The sequence below is a fragment of the Mesoplodon mirus genome, assembly GCF_964341445.2.
Source record: "Mesoplodon mirus genome assembly, chromosome: 1".
NCBI classification, from domain to species: domain Eukaryota; kingdom Metazoa; phylum Chordata; class Mammalia; order Artiodactyla; family Ziphiidae; genus Mesoplodon; species Mesoplodon mirus.
In genome coordinates this window covers 204,501,486-204,522,597 of record NC_138976.1, presented here as the reverse complement: position 1 = coordinate 204,522,597, position 21,112 = coordinate 204,501,486, and positions in this window count along the sequence as shown.

The following is a 21,112-nucleotide window of genomic DNA, read 5'->3' as shown; positions in this document are numbered from 1 at the left end:
CTTTCTCTTAAACATGTCACACTTTGATTTGCTGTGATTGTAAACAACTAAGGATAAAGGGCAGTTATAGGTATGTCTTTAATTTTTGCTTCTTCAATATATTCAAGCTTCAATTTCTTTCTATATATGTTTAGTTCATATAATTAATTTTTAAAACAGATTCTGATTTCTTATAAAGGGTTTTATGGTTTATATATGACTCAATCATATGATTAAGAGTGAATTCATGTGAATGACCCAAAGTAGCCAATTGCTGCTTGGAGCCTCACAAGCTGCAATATGAAAGCCTTAAAGGTAAAACTTGGCTTCAGGAAACATGTCTACATAGTTCAATTCTAACTGTCCCCAGTAAAACCATCACCCCAAACCCCGAGTATTTGAAATCAAAATTTAGGTCATGCTTCCTTCCAACCTAAACATAGTGAAGGATTTTTCTCCTAATTCAGCCTGAAGGCTATTTTTGGGGGGTTGTATTGGCCAGTCCAGAAAATTTTGCTTAAATTTTTCAATCCTGGTATAGGTGAGAGTACATTGTATTATAACCTAAAGCAATAATCAGAAATTTTGTGCAATGTGCAGCCTATACAAATGTAGGCAGTGTTAAGTATACACCTTCTCTAAAAAGTTAAAGTCAGAAGCATCACTGAACTTTCTTTTCTATGTGAATTGCTGGCAGCCACAGTATTTGCACATAACTACAAAATATAAATGGGGAGTGGTGGTGAAGTTTTTGAAAACATCTTTGAGGTAGCATATTTTTCACACAGAAGATATCTGCATGGCCAGAAATGAAGGCTTGGATCAAACCTCTGAAATTTACATTAACTTCTGAAAGTTGTTTGAATAGTCTGATTTTTAGGAAGTATTTTTGATATCAGATATACTTCATTTAAAGTGAGTAGAATAATTATAACAGTACTTGGCTTTCATGCTATCCTAACAGATTAAAACCTTCCAAAGGATGATAATTGCTTAATTAATGCTTCAGTACATTCACATGCACCTTCTGTGGTCGACAGAATTCTAAGATGATGCCCAATGATCTTTGTAGGAGCCCCTCCCCTTGAGTATGAGACCTGTGAATGTGATGGAATATCATTCCCATTATTAGATTATTATATATAGCACAGTTGATTGGGAGATTATCCAGAGTGAACCTGACCTAATCAGGTGAGCACTTAAAAGGCACAGAGAGGACTTCTAATCCAGATAAGATGGTTTATACTTCCCTCTCCATGTTCCCCCTTTATATGCACAACTATATATCCTGGAAATAATATGAGACAACCAAAGGAGATCTCTGAAAGGTCTAGAGAAAGTGAATTGCCTAGGGACCCTCAGAATGGATGAACAGCCTCATGGCAGGGCACCTTATGACCCTCTACCAACAAAAAAATGTGATCCAGGCCCAGCATTTCCTAACTCCCAACTTAGTAACAGGAAGTGGCTCAAAGAGGCTCTTCCTCCATCACATCAAATGGGAATCCCCCAAACACCAGGCGAGCCTTGCAGAACCTGCAAGGACGAACAATTGGAAGCCCTGATGACACTAAGTGACCAGGGAAGGTGCTTTCCTTCCCCACTGGGCCTGAGATCCCCCTTCACCACCCAGACACATCAGTGGCTAAGGGTCCCAGCAAAAGTGCTCCTACCACAAAAAGCTCCCACCTGGACAATGCTCTCCTCAGATGGGCCTGAGACTCCTCTCCTCTCCCCAGAAACATCAGGCAACTTGCTGGTACCGGCAACGGAGATCCCTCCACAGAAAGCTCTCAACCTGGTAAGCACCCTCCACTCCTTACAGTCCAGGGAGACCCTGTCACAAGTGCCTGGCCCAGGAAGGACTCTTCATCACGTGTTCCAGAGATTCCCTTCCCTCACCAGAAGCACCAAGTGCCGTATCCTGGGGAAGCTACTTCAGACCCCATAAGCAGCATGAGAAGGGACCAGAGGTAACCCCACCTGCACAAGAGAAACAGACCATAAGAGTACCACAAAGGGTCAGAAAATTAGGTGATCATGGAACCACCATCCATAAAAGTACAGGAAATGTGTGCCAAACCTATAAAGAGTGAATGCCTGCTAAAAATTAAAAAAAAAACAAAACACTTTAAATAGGGACCAAAGTATCCTAACATAATAGCCAAAATGTCCAAAAGACAATAAAATATCACTACTTATACCAAGAACCAGATACATGACAGCTTGAATAAGATGTGACAGATGATGCCAACAGAGATGAATTAGATGTTAGAATTATCTGACAAGGGTTTAAAAATGCTGATTTCAGACCTTTAAGACCTTGAACACAGAACCTAGTCACTCCATGCCAGTATCCCCACCTATAGAACTGTGAGCTAATAAAGGGTTGCTGTTTTAAGCCATTACATTTGTACTAATTTCTTATGCAGCAACAGACAACTAATACAACTTCTCATCTAGGATCCATCCTGTACCTAGAAAATGATTATAATGAGTCCTAGACAAGTAAATGGCTTAATGTCTTGGTTCTAGGCCCACTATAACATTATATTCTACCATTTTTCCCAAAAATGGAATCCCTAATTCCTGCTACTGAAGCTGCTAGAAGACAGTATCCTTCCTGTTTGAACAACCACCAATATCGTATCGCTCTAACTTTACTTCACATCACCCTATCTCATTCTACCAGTATATGCTGCTTATATCATAAACCCAATTTAACACTCTGACTTTGAAACTATAGAGCCACTTATTTTGCTCTCAAAGCGATTGCTGAGTATTATATTGCTCTTCCAAATCATATTCCTCTCTGTCTGCCCTGACAAATCAGAAATGGAGAAGATTTGTACCTGAATCTTCTGAGCTCAACCTGATACGTTTCTAACATTACAGTATATCAGTTTAAATACACAGCATCACTGTGGTTGTGAGCATAAATATTTCCATCTTAAGAATTTTCTCTGTATTTTCTTGGTAGTTTTTAAAACATTTGTTTATTTTGGCCTAATTCCAAAAAAAAAAAACCTTGTCTGAATAACAAATTCTTTTTGAAAGTAGTTATAGCCTGTGGATAAGTTTTTGATAGCAATATAAAGTCTATCTTTTTTGGCTAACCATGAAAATAAGTTGTGCTCTCAATATTCCATGAAGAATTAAGTATAAAGATTCTTTTGTAAATGCAAACAAGCCTGAGCATCGAACAACATGAACATCAAAACACTGCATGTACTGGAAAGTTCACAAAGAAATGTGACGTTTCTGTTAAGTAATATTACTTGTTATCCATATACAATACTTTGAGATCTTCAGTATCTTCTTTACTACAATTAACCAAACATTTCATGTCTTTTCATTATTTGAGAGGTGAATGTATACTCCCTTCAATGAGAAGTTCCTGGTATGAGAATTTCGACTGGAAATCTGAACTGCATTTCTTTTCTGTGACTTCATTTAAGATTTGAAAATTCTTTACCATCCTAACTCAGGCTTTTTCACCATGAAATAAGAGGCTCTCCTTTGTGTGATATTCAAAACTCTCCATTTTTAAGCATCAAGCCAGCATCTTTAACATCACTGCAAAAATGTGGAGATTTGGAAAAGCATGTTGGGGAAAATCCTTTTTCTCTCATCCACCATTCGTAGAGGATAGACACTAATTATAAGCCAACTCTGGGCTCTGGGTTCTCCATTCTCACATCACTATTCACAACACAGTTATCTACCACCCCTGGCCTTGTCATCTTCTATTCTGGAAGTGTATTTTTTTTTCTTTAGTAGCACTTGTGACTATCTAAAACATTTTTTATTTATCTTGTGCTTGTTTTCTTCCCCATTCCTATCCCAAAATAGAAGCTCCAAAAGACCTTTCTTTTTTTTAAAAATTTCTACTACATTTCTAAAAACTAGAACAGTTACTGGCATACACACACACACACACTCACACACACACACACACACACTGCTTCAGAATTTTTGGCCACTGTGAGCATCCCAGACTTATTTTTCACCCTTTATTCTCCAAAGAAAACCTATTTTAATACTGTTACCAACCATCCAGGATTTGATGTATTTCAACCTAGATCTCTCTCACTTACTTAACATATTTGTATAGGGTTTCTTGCCTATTAAGTTATAATATCTGCCAACCATTTTCTAAATCACTATTTCAGGCGTTCAACACTGACCAAGAATGTGCCATGCCCAATGCTGGGTGCTAGGGTTATAGTTACGAAGTACAGCACTTATCATGACGAAATGTATTACATTTTAAAGAAGGCAGATGAATAAACATACAGTAACACTCTAGGTCAGGGATGCCCTGACACAGATTCAGATACAGGATAAAATGGAATGATCTAGGAGGAGAAATCTACACTAATAATTCAAACCTCCTTAAAGTTGGGTTATATCTGAGTTGTATCTTACAGGACTAGTAGCAATTAGCCAATGAAATGAAGTCATTAATTTTATTCTAAGCAAAATAAACACTGCATGCAACAGTAAAGATGCATTGAAAATTTAGGGCTCAGTAAACAGTAAGTATGAATCATCATGCTCTGGGGTAGAAGAGGAAGAGATGTAAGTACATTAGCAAGAAATGAAGAGATGAGGCCAAAGAGGTAACAAGTGGTATTGTGTATCAGGCTGAAGAGTTGAACTAGATCTTCTAAGCAATGCACAGTCAACACAATTTTTCTTTTCCTTTTTTTTTAATTTTTTTTATCAGTTTCTGCTTTATAACAAAGTGAATCAGTCATACATATACATCCGTTCCCACATCCCTTCCCTCATGCATCTCCCTCCCTCCCACCCTCCCCATCCCACCCCTCCAGGCAGTCACAAAGCACAGAGCTGATCTCCCCATGCTCTGCGGCTGCTTCCCACTATCTATCTACCTCACGTTTTGTAGTGTATATATGTCCATAACTCTCTTTCGCTTTGTCACAGCTTACCCTTCCCCCTCCCCATATCCTCAAGTCCATTCTCAAGTAGGTCTGTGTCTTTATTCCCGTTTTACCCCTAGGTTCTTCATGACATTTTTTTTTTAATTCCATATATATGTGTTAGCATACGGTATTTGTCTTTCTCTTACTGACTTACTTCACTCTGTATGACAGACTCTAGGTCTATCCACCTCATTACAAATAGCTCAGTTTCGTTTCTTTTTATGGCTGAGTAATATTCCATTGTATATATGTGCCACATCTTCTTTATCCATTCATCCGATGATGGACACTTAGGTTGTTTCCAGCTCCGGGCTATTGTGAATAGAGCTGCAATGAACATTTTGGTACATATCTCTTTTTGAATTATGGTTTTCTCAGGGTATAGTGGGATTGCTGGGTCATATGGTAGTTCTATTTTTACTTTTTTAAGGAACCTCCATACTGTTCTCCATAGTGGCTGTACCAATTCACATTCCCACCAGCAGTGCAAGACTGTTCCCTTTTCTCCACACCCTCTCCAGCATTTATTGTTTCTAGATTTCTTGATGATGGCCATTCTGACTGGTGTGAGATGATATCTCATTGTAGTTTTGATTTGCATTTCTCTAATGATTAATGAGTTTGAGCATTCTTTCATGTGTTTGTTGGCAGTCTGTATATCTTCTTTGGAGAAATGCCTATTTAAGTCTTCTGCCCATTTTTGGATTGGATTGTTTGTTTTTTTGCTATTGAGCTGCATGAGCTGCTTATAAATTTTGGAGATTAATCCTTTGTCAGTTGCTTCATTTGCAAATATTTTCTCCCATTCTGAGGGTTGTCTTTTGGTCTTCTTTATGGTTTCCTTGGCTGTGCAAAAGCTTTGAAGTTTCATTAGGTCCCATTTCTTTATCTGTGTTTTTATTTCCATTTCTCTAGGAGGTGGGTCCAAAAGGATCTTGCTGTGATTTATGTCATAGAGTGTTCTGCCTATGTTTTCCTCTAAGAGTTTGATAGTTTCTGGCCTTACATTTAAGTCTTTAACCCATTTTGAGCTTATTTTTGTGTATGGTGTTAGGGAATGATCTAATCTCATACTTTTACATGTCCCTGTCCAGTTTTCCCAGCACCACTTACTGAAGAGGCTGTCCTTTCTCCACTGTACATTCCTGCCTCCTTTATCAAAGATAAGTTGACCATATGTGCGTGGGTTTTTATCTGGGCTTTCTATCCTGTTCCATTGATCTATCTTTCTGTTTTTATGCCAGTACCACACTGTCTTGATTACTGTAGCTTTGTAGTCTAGTCTGAAGTCAGGGAGCCTGATTCCTCCAGCTCCATTTTTCGTTCTCAAGATTGCTTTGGCTATTTGGGGTCTTTTGTTTTTCCAAACAAATTTTGAAATTTTTTGTTCTAATTCTCTGAAAAATGCCAGTGGTAGTTTGATAGGGATTGCATTGAATCTGTAGATTGCTTTGGGTAGTAGAGTCATTTTCACAATATTGATTCTTCCAATCCAGGAGCATGGTATATCTCTCCATCTATTTGTATCATCTTTAATTTCTTTCATCAGTGTCTTATAATTTTCTGCATACAGGTCTTTTGTCTCCTTAGGTAGGTTTATTCCTAGATATTTTATTCTTTTTGTTGCAATGGTAAATGGGAATGTTTTCTTGATTTCATTTTCAGATGTTTCATCATTAGTGTACAGGAATGCCAGAGATTTCTGTGCATTAATTTTGTATCCTGCTACTTTACCAAATTCATTGATTAGCTCTAGTAGTTTTCTGGTAGCATCTTTAGGATTCTCTATGTATAGTATCATGTCATCTGCAAACAGTGACTGCTTTACTTCTTCTTTTCCAATTTGGATTCCTTTTATTTCCTTTTCTTCTCTGATTGCTGTGGCTAGAACTTCCAAAACTAGGTTGAATAAGAGTGGTGAGAGTCGGCAGCCTTGTCTTGTTCCTGATCTTAGTGGAAATGGTTTCAGTTTTTCACCATTGAGGACGATGTTGGCTGTGGGTTTGTCATATATGGCCTTTATTATGTTGAGGAAAGTTCCCTCTATGCCTACTTTCTGCAGGGTTTTTATCATAAATGGGTGTTGAATTTTGTCGAAAGCTTTCTCTGCATCTATTGAGATGATCATATGGTTTTTCTCCTTCAACTTGTTAATATGGTGTATCACATTGATTGATTTGCGTATATTGAAGAATCCTTGCATTCCTGGAATAAACCCCACTTGATCATGGTGTATGATCCTTTTAATGTGCTGTTGGATTCTGTTTGCTAGTATTGTGTTGAGGATTTTTGCATCTATGTTCATCAGTGATATTGGCCTGTACTTTTCTTTCTTTGTGACATCCTTGCCTGGTTTTGGTATCAAGGTGATGGTGGCCTTGTAGAATGAGTTTGGGAGTGTTCATTCCTCTGAAAATGTTTGGAAGATTTTGAGAAGGATGGGTGTTAGCTCTTCTCTAAATGCTTGATAGAATTCGCCTGTGAAGCCATCTGGTCCTGGGCTTTTGTTTGTTGGAAGATTTTTAATCACAGTTTCAATTTCAGTGCTTGTGATTGTTCTATTCATATTTTCTATTTCTTCCTGAGTCAGTCTTGGCAGGTTGTGCATTTCTAAGAATTTGTCCATTTCTTCCAGGTTGTCCATTTTATTGGCATAGATTTGCTTGTAGCAATCTCTCATGATCTTTTGTATTTCTGCAGTGTCAGTTGTTACTTCTCCTTTTTCATTTCTAATTCTATTGATTTGAGTCTTCTCCCTTCTTTTCTTGATGAGTCTGGCTAATGGTTTGTCAATTTTGTTTATCTTCTCAAAGAACCAGCTTTTAGTTTGGTTGATCTTTGCTATCGTTTGCTTCATTTCTTTTTCATTTTTTTCTGATCTGATCTTTATGATTTCTTTCCTTCTGCAAACTTTGGGGGTTTTTTGTTCTTCTTTCTCTAATTGCTTTAGGTGCAGGGTCAGGTTGTTTACTCGAGATATTTCCTGTTTCTTAAGGTGGGATTGCATTACTATAAACTTCCCCCTTAGAACTGCTTTTGCTGCGTCCCATAGGTTTTGGGCCGTTGTGTCTCCATTGTCATTTGTTTCTAGGTATTTTTTAATTTCCTCTTTGATTTCTTCAGTGATCACTTCGTTATTGAGTAGTGTATTGTTTAGCCTCCATGTGTTTGTATTTTTTACAGATCTTTTCCTGTAATTGATGTCTAGTCTCATAGCATTGTGGTCGGAAAAGATACTTGATACAATTTCAATTTTCTTAAATTTACCAAGGCTTGATTTGTGACCCAAGATATGATCTATCCTGGAGAATGTTCCATGAGCACTTGAGAAAAATGTGTATTCTGTTGTTTTGGGATGGAATGTCCTATAAATATCAATTAAGTCCATCTTGTTTAATGTATCATTTAAAGCTTGTGTTTCCTTATTTATTTTCATTTAGGATGATCTGTCCATTGGTGAAAGTGGGGTGTTATAGTCTCCTACTATGATTGTGTTACTGTCGATTTCCCCTTTTATAGCTGTTAGTATTTGCCTTATGTATTGAGGTGCTCCTATGTTGGATGCATAAATATTTACAATTGTTATATCTTCTTCTTGGATTGATCCCTTTATCGTTATGTAGCGTCCTTCTTTGTCTCTTCTAATAGTCTTTATTTTAAAGTCTATTTTGTCTGATATAAGAATTGCTACTCCAGCTTTCTTTTGATTTCCATTTGCATGGAATATCTTTTTCCATCCCCTTACTTTCAATCTGTATGTGTCTCTAGGTCTGAAGTGGGTCTCTTGTAGACAGCACATATATGGGTCTTGTTTTTGTATCCATTCAGCCAATATGTGTCTTTTGGTGGGAGCATTTAGTCCATTTACATTTAAGGTAATTATTGATATGTATGTTCCTATTCCCATTTCCTTAATTGCTTTGGGTTCGTTATTGTAGGTATATTCCTTCTGTTGTGTTTCTTGCCTAGAGAAGTTCCTTTAGCATTTGTTGTAAAGCTGGTTTGGTGGTGCTGAACTCTCTCAGCTTTTGCTTGTCTGTAAACGTTTTAATTTCTCCATCAAATCTGAATGAGATCCTTGCTGGGTAGAGTAATCTTGGTTGCAGGCTTCTCTCCTTCATCACTTTAATTATGTCTTGCCACTCCCTTCTGGCTTGTAGAGTTTCTGCTGAGAGATCAGCTGTTAACCTTATGGGGATTCCCTTGTGTGTTATTTGTTGCTTTTCCCTTGCTGCTTTTAATATGATTTCTTTGTTTTTAATTTTTGACAGTTTGATTAATATGTGTCTTGGCGTATATCCCCTTGGATTTATTCTGTATGGGACTCTCTGTGCCTCCTGGACTTGATTAACTATTTCCTTTCCCATATCAGGGAAGTTTTCAACTATAATCTCTTCAAATATTTTCTCAGTCCCTTTTTTTTCTCTTCTTCTTCTGGAACCCCTATAATTCGAATGTTGGTGCATTTAATGTTGTCCCAGAGGTCTCTGAGACTGTCCTCTGTTCTTTTCATTCTTTTTTCTTTATTTTGCTCTGCATCAGTTATTTCCACTATTTTATCTTCCACCTCACTTATCCATTCTTCTGCCTCAGTTATTCTGCTACTGATCCCATCTAGAGTATTTTTCATTTCATTTATTGTGTTGTTAATCGATGCTTGATTCATCTTTAGTTCTTCTAGGTCCTTGTTAACTGTTTCTTGCATTTTGTCTATTCTATTTCCAAGATTATGGATCTTGGAAATAGAATCTTGGATCAGCTTTACTATCATTATTCTGAATTCTTTTTCAGGTAGACTGCCTATTACCTTTTCATTTGTTACGTCTGGTAGGTTTTTATCTTGCTCCTTCACCTGCTGTGTGTTTTTCTGTTTTCTCATTTTGCTTATGTTACTGTGTTTGGGGTCTCCTTTTTGCAGGCTGCAGATTTGTAGTTCCCGTTGTTTTTGGTGTCTGTCCCCAGTGGCTAAGGTTGTTTCAGTAGGTTGTGTAGGCTTCCTGGTGGGGGTGACTAATGCCTGTGTTCTGGTGGTTGAGGCTCGATCTTGTCTTTCTGGTGGACAGGTCCACGTCTGGTGGTGTGTTTTGGGGTGCCTATGGCCTTATTATGTTTTTAGGTAGCCTCTCTGCTAATGGGTGGGGTTGTGTTCCTGCCTTGCTAGTTGCTTGGCATAGAGTGAACAGCACTGTAGCTTGCTGGTCATTGACTGAAGCTGGGTGCTGGTGTTGAGATGGAGATCTCTGGGAGATTTTCGCTGCTTGATATTATGTGGAGCTGGGAGGTCTCTTGTGGACCCGTGTCCTGAAGTTGGCCCTCCCACTTCAGAGGCACAGCACTGACTCCTGTCTGCAGCACCAAGAGCCTTTCATCCACCCGGCTCAGAATAACAGGGAGAAAAAGCAGAAAGAATTAGTAGAAGAAAGAAAGAGAGAGGGAAAGAAAGGAAGAAGGGAAGAAAGGAAGGAAGGAAGAAAGAAAGAAAGGGAGGAAGGAAGGAAGAAAGAATGAAAGGAGGGAAGGAGGGAGGAAGGATGGAAAGAAAGAAAGGAGGGATGGAGGGAGGAGTGAAAGCAAAAGGAAGAGTGAATGGAAGAAGGGAGGGAGGGAGGGAGGAAGGAAAGAAAGAAAGAAAGACAGGAGGGAGGGAGGGAGGAAGGAAAGTAAAAGAAAGTGGAAAGAAGTGTGGGAGGCAGGGAGGGAGGAAAGAAAAAGAAAGAAGGAAAGGAGGAGCAGAAGGAGGGAGGGAGGTAGGGAAGGTAGGAAAAAAAGAAAGATCAGGTAAAGTAAAATAGAATAAAGTATGAAATATAGTAGTGTTATTAAAATTAAAAAGTAATTATTGAAAAAAAACGGACAGATAGAACCATGGGACATATGGTGGAAGCAAAGCTATACAGAGAGAATCTTACACAGAAGATTACACCTACACATTCACAAAAAGAGAGCAGGGGGAAAAATCAAAAATCTTGCTCTCCAAGTCCACCTCCTCAATTTGGGATAATTCGTTGTAAAAAGAGGAAAAGGGCAAGAAGTCTGAAATCTTGCTCTCTAAGTCCACCTCCTTAATTTGGGATAATTCGTTGTAAAAAGATGAAAAGGGGGGAAAGTCTTAAATCTTGTCCTCAAAGTCCACTTCCTCAATTTGGGATGATTCGCTGTCCATTTATGCACTCCACAGACACAGGGCACATCAAATGGACCGTGAAGCTTTAATCCGCTGCCTCCGAGGCTGCACAGAGAGATTTCCCTTTCTCTTCTCTGCTCTCACAGCTCCCGGGTCTCAGCCTTGGACCTGGCCCTGCCTCTGCGTGTAGGTCGCCGGAGGGCGTCAGTTCTTCACTCAGACAGGACGGGTTTAAAGAAGCCGCTGATTTGGGGGCTCTGGCTCACTCAGGCAGAGGGGAGGGAGGGGCGCGCAGTGTGGGGCGGGCCTGCAGCGGCAGAGGCCGGCGTGACATTGCAGCAGCCCGAGGCGCTCCGTGCGCTTTCCCAGAATAGCCGTCCCCGGGTCCCGGGACCCCAGCAGTGGCGGGGTGCAAGGCCCCCCGGAAGGCGGGGCGGACAGTGACCCGCACTCGCACACAGGCCCTGCAGTGGCGGCAGCAGCAGCAGCCCCAGCGTCCCACGCCCGTCTCCAAGGTCCGCGCCTGTCTCTGGCGCTTCCCCAAGCAGCCCTCTTAATGCCCTCTCCTGGCGCACCAGGAAACAAAAGGGAAAAAAGTCTCTTGCCTCTTCAGCAGCTCCAGACCCTTTCCCCAGTCTCCCTCCGGGCTAGCCGTGGTGCACTAACCCCTTCAGGCTCTCTTCCTGCCGCCAGCCCCAGTCCTCTCCCTGCGCTCTGACTGAAAGCTGATACCCGAGCCTCAGCTCCCAGACCCCCCCCCCGCCACGGCGGCCGAGCAGACAAGCCTCTCGGGCTGGTGAGTGCCTAAGAGCACCGATCCTCTGTGCCGGAATCTCTCCGCTTTGCCCTCCACACCCCTGTTGCTGTGCTCTTCTCCGCTACTCTGAAGCTTTCCCCCTCCGCCACCTGCAGTCTCCGCCCGCGAAGGGGCTTGTAGTGTGTAGAAACCTTCCCTCCTTCACGGCTCCCTCCCACTGGTGCAGGTCCCGTCCCTATCCTTTTGTCTCTGTTTATTCTTTTTTCTTTTGCCCTACCCAGGTATGTGGGGAGTTTCTTGCCTTTTGGGGGGTCTGAGGTCTTCTGTCAGCGTTCAGTAGGTGTGCTGTAGGAGTTGTTCCACGTGTAGATGAATTTCTGATGTATCTGTGGGGAGGAAGGTGATCTCCGCGTCTTACTCTTCCGCCATCTTCCTCCGGGGTCCGATTTTTCTAATAGGAATAAAATTTTTCAATTTTTAGAATGATCATACTAGCAGGGATATGAACAGTTTGTCAAAATTTAGATTGTCCCACTTATGGTGTTACGGCATTAACTGGAAGAAAAAAGTATAAAGTCCTGATATAATGGTGAGACAGTTGAGATATGGATGCATATAGATTCAAGTAGTATTAAAGAAGCACAATAAAATTTGGTGGCTGCTTGGATAATTTAAAGATGACCTTAAGTTTCTGGTTTAGGTGACTGAGTAGATGGTGAGAAGTTCCACTGATATAAGAAATGCAATATAACTTGTTTGTCATAGTAGAGGAATAGATGACAATTCAGCTGGAATCTCTGAGATTTGAGATGTCAGAGTGATATTTTAGTGGCAGTGTTCATCTAGCTATCACGGAATATCAAGTATGCTTCTAAAATTAGGATAAAGATGCCAGACTGAAGTCAAAGAAGTATGAGGTATTGCCTGTGAAAGTATGTTCCATGGTAGTAGTGGAGGGAGATGGATGGAATCCTTTGGAACAGGAGCAATTATAAAGTAGACAGACATAAAGAAGCTATCAAAGATAATCAAGACAGAAAAATGAGAGGTGTAAAGATAATCATAAACACAGAGCTCATGGTCTTCATTCGTAAATATGAAGAGAAAACAAAATATCTCTAGATGTTAAGAAGAATGTAAACTCCTAGGAAAGCAAGGGTTTTGTAATTTTCACTACAATAGTCATAGCACCCAAAAAATACTGCCTTGCCCAAAGTCGATGTTCCATAAATATTTGTTGAGATATTTGAGATAGGCATGACATAAGAGAGAATAAGATAAATATTAAAAATAGCAAAATAAATCCTGGGAGAAATAAGAATAATTCATGGACTAGGAAAGAACCTGAAAGGCTTAGTTTTACCATGAACAGATGGAGACCTGCCACTATTCTAAACACATACAAATGTTGAAAGAATAAGTCTTTGGCAGGAACTGTAACAAACACACTGGCCATTATAGATCACCTGGAAACAGTCTTTACATATCTTTTTTAAAAGGCTCCTTTTTAAAAGAAAGAATTGGTAAGAGGGTGGTTAAATGCCTTTCTGTCAGGCTTTTTGTTTGGAGAAAAAGGTGTAGGTGAAGTAACTCTGCCCCACATAGACTTTCAGTCTACGTCTCCCTCTTGCCATCCTGAGTTACTCAGGAGTTCTGCTGAGCACATATATATCTCAGAAGCTGAAGTCCCCTCCTTGCATATTATAGTAGTGGACTTCCCTTTCTTTCAGATTTCACCGTTATTATGATAGGTTTTTGAGAGGCAAAGGTAATGGCTACGTATGCTTGCAGTCACAAACATCTTGAAGCAGAGCCCATTTTCTTTTGTATTTTGAAATCCAATATAAAGGAATTTAAAAATTCAGCAAGAGGGAAAGGGTTTCAGAGTATTTGGACTTGAAAAAGTATATACCCATAACTTCATTTTTGCAAGAAAATTAGCTTCTTGAAATCTTATGCAATTGCTGCCATGGTCATTGTATTAATTTTAAGTTGTAATTTTAGAGAACACTTACAAATTAGTTTAAAGACTAAAAAGGAATTTATTGACTCACAATACAACAAAGTTTGAAAGTGCTGATACTTTCAGACACAGGTAAGTGTGGGGTCCCAAAGGATATAAATAGAAAATGTTTCTCTGACTTGGATATTCTTCCCTCTGCAGTTTGTTTTGTTTGTTTTGTTTTGTTTTGTTTTGTATTATTTTGGGGAAAACTTTCTCCAAGGGGTGGCAAGAAACATGACCAAACACAACTCTATTTTTGTATATTACCAATTTACTGAACCCAGGCAAAGAGACAGCCTTTGTACAAAAGACTGACTCAGCTTGGGATTTCTGTTAAAACCTCAAGTTCAGGGAATTCTAACTGGCCAGGTCTTGGTCACATGCCCAGCACGAGAATATGGAGGTGGGATCTCCAAGCCAAACCAGATGGAAATGTGGACAAATTCACCAAAAGTTGCAATGAAGGTCTTCTAAGGGTTCTCTTTTGTTTTTTACACTCTTCTGGAAACAATTCTGGTGGTATATATTTTACTAGGAAATAATCAATTTCATCCAGTTTTTAGATTTTTACAGCATATTTATGTTCCATGCATCATCCTAAATTTAATATATTTCCCTTTGTGTTATTTTTCTTTCTGTTCCTATACTTTATACCTTGGCTTTCTCCCTTTTTCCTTGATCAGAATATCAAATGACATTCGATAAACTCTATATTAAGGTTTGGTTGGACAAGTAGAACCACTAGAAGGACTTTATTATAGAGATTAAACCTTACATGATAGTGGGGCTTTGTTAAGCAGTCTATGTAAATCCACTGCCCCTGCCTCTTGGTGCCAGTTTTGAAGTCAGTAGGGCTGGCAGTCAGGAATGAGAGATGATCTGAAGTTAGGAGATCAAGGATAAGCTGGAACCTTCAAAGATAAGCCATAATCCAATTAGAAAAAATGAACTGAACACCATATTAAAAGGATTATACATCATGGCCAAGTGGGATTTATGTGTAAAATGGTTCAACACACAAAAATCAATCAATGTGATACACCACATTAACAGAATGAAGGACAGAAAAACCACATGATCATCTCAATTGATGCAGAAAAAGGCAGAAAAAGTATGTTCATTGGAGTTCAAAACTCCATAGAAAGTTTAAATAACATATTTGATAAAACTGAATTTGAATTTTATAAGTTGAAAATAAGCAAGAAAAAAATGATGAGATTAAATGAAAATGTGAATGATAAAGGAATAAAGGATAAAACGGAGGACCCACATTCATCTAATAATATTTTTAGAAGGTGAGATTAGAGTGAATTTAACAAGTATTTGAAGAAATAGTACTTCTCAGAGATTAAGTTAGAAATAAATCCTCAGATAAAAGAAGTGCATGGAGTCACCAGTAAAAGAAATGAAAACAAATATATGACTATATCCTGTATCGTATACCTCACCTCAGCCTGATCCTTCCTTTGTTCCACATTAAAAGAATGTGCAACACTGGCAGACTACTTATATATACAATCTGACAGTGTCTCACTGTGTTCATGATTCCAACAAATCTATCCTCCACCTCTCTCCTTACTCCAGCAGGTGAGAATATTCCTAAAGCAACCCTTTCAGTTCTCCCACAGGCTAAACCCATGGATGAATTCTTATTCCTTTCTTCACATTCCCTCCCCATAATTTTGAGATCCAGTTTACAGAACTTCCAGAGGTCAAATCCCAGCTTGATCATGCATTCTCATATTGAATCGCCAGGCTTCCCTGCTTCACTGCTTTTGCCCTGCAATCCGGTTCACTTGCATTGTACTCTCTAATTAAATAATAGCACATAAACTCTTGGCCTGAGGCTCTGCTTTCTGGGGAACCAAGGCTAAAAAACAGCTGGAAAACCACATCACATAATGGCAAAGAGGAAAGTCTACAAAGCAACTTGGAAGAAAGAAAGAATATCAAATAAAAAGAGCAATGAGACTAGTAGCAATCTTCTCATCAGTAACAATAGATGCCAGAAGATAACTGAAAGCACTATCCTTAAAGTACTAACGGAAAAATCACTCTTAACCTAGAATAGAACATTTAACTAACCATATTAAAAAATGAAAGAGATGACATTTTCGGACAAAGACAGAAATTTCTACCTATAGATCTTCAATACTAAAACTTCCAAGGAATAGGTTTCTTACTGAAGGGAATTAAACTCACTGTGAAGAAGTGGGATTAAGGAACAAACTGAGCAAAGAAAGTGATATACAGGTAGATAAATCCAAGAAGTTTAACTGTTAAACACTGTGTAATTGTGTGACTAATTTGGGGGCCAAGTCAAAAATAAAGTGCAGGGGCTTCCCTGGTGGTACAGTGGTTGAGAGTATGCCTGCCGATGCAGGGGACACGGGTTCGTGCCCCGGTCTGGGAAGATCCCACATGCCACGGAGCAGCTGGGCCCATGAGCCAAAATTACTGAGCCTGCGCGTCTGGAGCCTGTGCTCCGCAACAAGAGAGGCTGCGATAGTGAGAGGCCCGCGCACCGCGATGAAGAGTGGCCCCCGCTCTACAACTGGAGAAAGACCTTGCACAGAAACGAAGACCCAACAGAGCCAAAAAATAAATAAATAAATAAAGCAAAACTGTCAACAAGTAAAAATAAACACTAAAAAATAAAAAATAAAATAAATAAAATAAAATAAAGTGCAATTCAATAGAATATTACTCAGCCATAAAAAGAAACGAAATTGAGTTATTTGTAGTGAGGTGGATGGACCTAGATTCTGTCATACAGAGTGAAGTAAGTCGAAAGAGAAAAACAAATACCGTATGCTAACACATGTATATGGAATCTAAGAAAAAATAAAGGTCATGAAGAACCTAGTGGTAAGATGGGAATAAAGACACAGACCTACTAGAGCATGGACTTGAGGATATTGGGAGGGGGAAGGGTAAGCTGTGACAAAGTGAGAGAGTGGCATGGACATATATACACTACCAAACGTAACATAGATAGCTAGTGGGAAGTAGCCGCATAGCACAGGGAGATCAGCCAGGTGGTTTGTGACCACTTAGAGGGGTGGCATAGGGAGGGTGGGAGGGAGGGAGATGCAAGAGGGAAGAGATATGGGAACATATGTATATGTATAACTGATTCACTTTGTTATAAAGCAGAAATTAACACACCATTGTAAAGCAATTATACTCCAATATAGATATTTTTAAAAAAAAGAAATTAGAAACTCAAATAATAATAATAATAAATAAGTACAGTTAAAATAGAGATGATAATTACATGGAGATGATATAAAATACAATCAGAACCAATGCTTTGAAACTCATCAATTTTGTTTTCTGTAAGGGTTAGAGCTATTAAATATAAGACTGTGATCACTCAAGTAGGAATGTTCGACCTTTAATTACTAAAAATCTAGAATTAGAATAGATAAACTCCAAATCTGTTGAGGGGAAAAACATAACATTGAATGAAAAATGCAAGTTACAAAAGGAAATATATTATTTATGCAAGTTCAAAATATAAAAGAGTAGAATAGGATTTCTAACTATAAACAAATTCTTGATTTACAAAAATATGGATGCTAGCTATAGTCAAACTTTAGACAGTGTGTAACTAAGCAGCAAGGAAAATGCCATGGACTTTGAGAGCTCTCATGTGTATCACTAATATTTTATTCTAAAACAAGGTACCAATCAAATAGGGAAAAATCACATCTTGACTCTGAGTTTTGGATATACTAGTGATTCTGTGCTGTTTTATTAAGTTTAAATAGTTGTAAACAGTAAAAGTTAAAAAAAATCTGTAATGGATCAATGTCCTTTACTAAGTCCTGAGTCTTAGATCATGCTTTCTCCTCCTCCTTGGGCCAGTCCTTCTCTCTTCCTCCTTTTCCTTTTATCTCTAGTACATAACCTTGTATATGGAACATAGTAAGTACACATTAAACATGTGTTGACATGAATAATTCACATGAATGAGCTTTGCAAACTAAAGCCATTATCCTAAACATAAACTCCTCACAAAATAGCACAATTGTCTTCCAAGAAGTGAACCACTATAATAAACTCTGTTATGTGCTACAGAGTACCTCAACATTAGTAAATGTGAAAATATGTACCATAATTAGAAAGCTATCTTAAAGAGCATTAAAAACAAAAGAAACAATTAACTAGCATTAGTATATTAGGTAAAAATTGCTTTGTTAGATGTCTTTCCAGAAAACTGCTAGACTACAGAAAATTGTAGACTGAGGAATTTTCTAAATATGATTCTGATGTGATTCCTGTAGACCTATTTTTGCAAATAAAAGTTTCTGTAGAGAAAGTGGCATCATATAACACTGGTGGAACCAAAGCTTTTAAGACTAAAGTGCACAATTAGTGGTGCACAATTATATATAACTTTGGTGGGAGACTATTAAATATCTAGCATGCGAAGGTAATCTATTAATCTAAGAGTATAATTTTTAAGAGAGGTGAGAGTAGAAAGCCAATTTTTATGACAGCATAAATGCTATCAGAATTGCACTTGCGTTACTATTATAAAGTAGGACACTCGCTGGTACAGAAAAATAGGTTTCTCAAGTGTGGAAGGTGAAAGAAAGAATAATGGAAATTTTAGCTTTTTGAACATAAAAATGTGAAATATATGCTTTAGCAATGAAAATGAAACTACAAAATAATCGTTTTTATTAAAAATATTTTCTTTCCCGTTACTAGGTCTTGCTAGAATACTTTTAACCAGATCATTTAATTCCCATTTCAATCCATTTTATATACCCGATTTGGTTATGATTTCTAAAAGTAATATGTATTCCCCCCCACACCGCAATATTGCACACAATATGAAAAGAGAATATTAAGCTTACCAGGAGATTGAGTAAAACCTATCATTATGCAGTGTCCTCATAATGAGATTGCATAGTATAAAAAGAACAAAACAGAATTGAAATAATGTATGAACATCCATATGTTATAGTTAGTTCTACTTGGGTGACACATTATACAATAATTCCGTGAAATTAATTGGAGAGAAATATCTCAAGACTTGAAAAAAAAATCCAAATTCACAGACATTAATCTACTCTAGCATTAATTTTACTACTGTTCTTTAAAAATACTGTGAGCCTTTCTTGAAAATCTATTCTAAGTCAAACTCTCTGTCATAGTCAACTATGATTTTTGTACATTTATTCTATGGACTCAAGGAGAGAACTGAATGCTGATATCAAAATGTCCCTTGAGTCCACAGATAGATTCATTGACAATCATCTATATACATAACAAAAAAAATCATGAGCTGATACTCACTACACGCAACACTTTTGGTATTCATACTTAGAGTGTTTCCTTCAAATTGATGTTCCATAGATTTTTGGTATACAATTATTTATGGAAAAAAAGATGAAATATTAAAATCTATAACATCACATAAATACACATACAGTTGATAATGTCTATAAGCAGTTAAACCAAATTTTTAATTCATATTTTATTTTTTGCATTTTTGTGAGAAAAGTATCAAACTCAAAGAAAAGTTGAAAGACCAGTATAATGAATAAATATACCAACTATTAATGTACCACAGTGCCAGTTTTCTCTCTCTCTCTCACTCTCCAAACACAGACACACACACACACACACACACACACACACACACTCAAACACACCTATGTCTCTTTTATCAGACAATCTGATATTAGCCTGAGGATATTATACTTCACCTCTAAATACTTCATTATGCCTGTAATGAGGATACAAACCCATATCACCACTACCACACTTATGAAAATTAACATTAATTCAATTCTATCATCCATTATACAAAAGTGGAGGAAAATTTGGGACCCCAAAATATGCCTCTTTGGCATAAGAATTATTTTAGACTGGTTATTTTTAAAAAAAGAGCAGACTCAGGAGAAACTCAGAAAACCAAGTAGAAGTTACCCTTTTGTCAAGGACATTTACAAGGGGAAATCTCCATTTGTAAGGGTGTCTCCCCCTCTATATCAGAACAGGAAGGATGACTCTAAATCTCTAGAAACTCTTATCAGTAGAGAGGAAAATGACTTAAATCTGCATAACAAACATATCTTTATTTACTGTGCTTTGCCCGGTAACCTCCCATAACTGCCCCCCCACACTAAACATCTTCTTTGTCTTTAGCTGGAGATGGTATCTCAGGTGGTGGCTTGGGCCATTTTGGGGAGATACTCAGTTTTCCTGGGTACCTCCCATGTATATAGGAGGTATACCTGTTATTAAAATTCTGTTTGGGGACTTCTCTGGTGGCACAGTGGTTAAGAATCCACCTGCCAATGCAGGGCACATGGGTTCGAGCCCTGGTCCGGGAAGATGCCACATGCTGCGGGGCAACAAAGCCCGTGCACCACAACTACTGAACCTGCGCTCTAGAGCCTGCGAGCCACAACTACTGAAGACCGCATGTCTAGAGCCCATGCTCTGCCACAAGAGAAGCCACCGCAATGAGAACCCACGCACTGCAACGAAGAGTATCCCCAACTCACCACAACTAGAGAAAGCCCACATGCAGCAACAAAGACCCAATGTGGCCAAAAATAAATAAAATAAAATAAATAAATTTATTTTTAAAATTATCTTTTTATTCCTGTTACTCTGTATTTTTTTATAGGAGGATTAAAGGGGAACACATTTTTCTACCCCAAAAGATGTCTCTTTGGCATAAGGATTATTTTGAGTGAAAGATTATCAAAATACATCAGATTCAGGAAAAGCCCTTTACCTGCCCCTCAACAGCTTAAATTTACATTGGAAAGGGTGCCTGTACCAGGAAAAAAGCTATTACCAGAGAGAACTTTTTACCTAAGAGACTTACTTGCATAACAGGGCAAACTTTGTTTTCGAAACATCTCTTCCTTCCTGTGAATGGCCTTCTTTCCCTTTGTACCCCCAGACCCCTACCCCTTTCCTTAGTTCAGAATGTTATATAAGCTTCAATTCCCTGGCTGCCTTTTGGGGCTCTTATTTTTATGGGACTCCCATACATATAAAATTAAATTTGTTTTTCTCCTGTTAATGTCTTAGGTCAATTTGATTATTAGACCAGCCAAAGAACCTAGAAGGGTAGTAGGAAAATGTTTCCACTCGAGTTGGCAACCATGAAGCGACCTTCACTGGCTGGACACTGCTCACTCTGGCTGCTGCAGCTGAGAGAACCTGGGAACTCTGACAAAAGCCAAAAGAAGAAATCTCATGTCAGTCTCCCAGATCTCTGCCTGCAGGGTCTGATGGAAGTGAAGGTGGTGAGAGTCATTTGC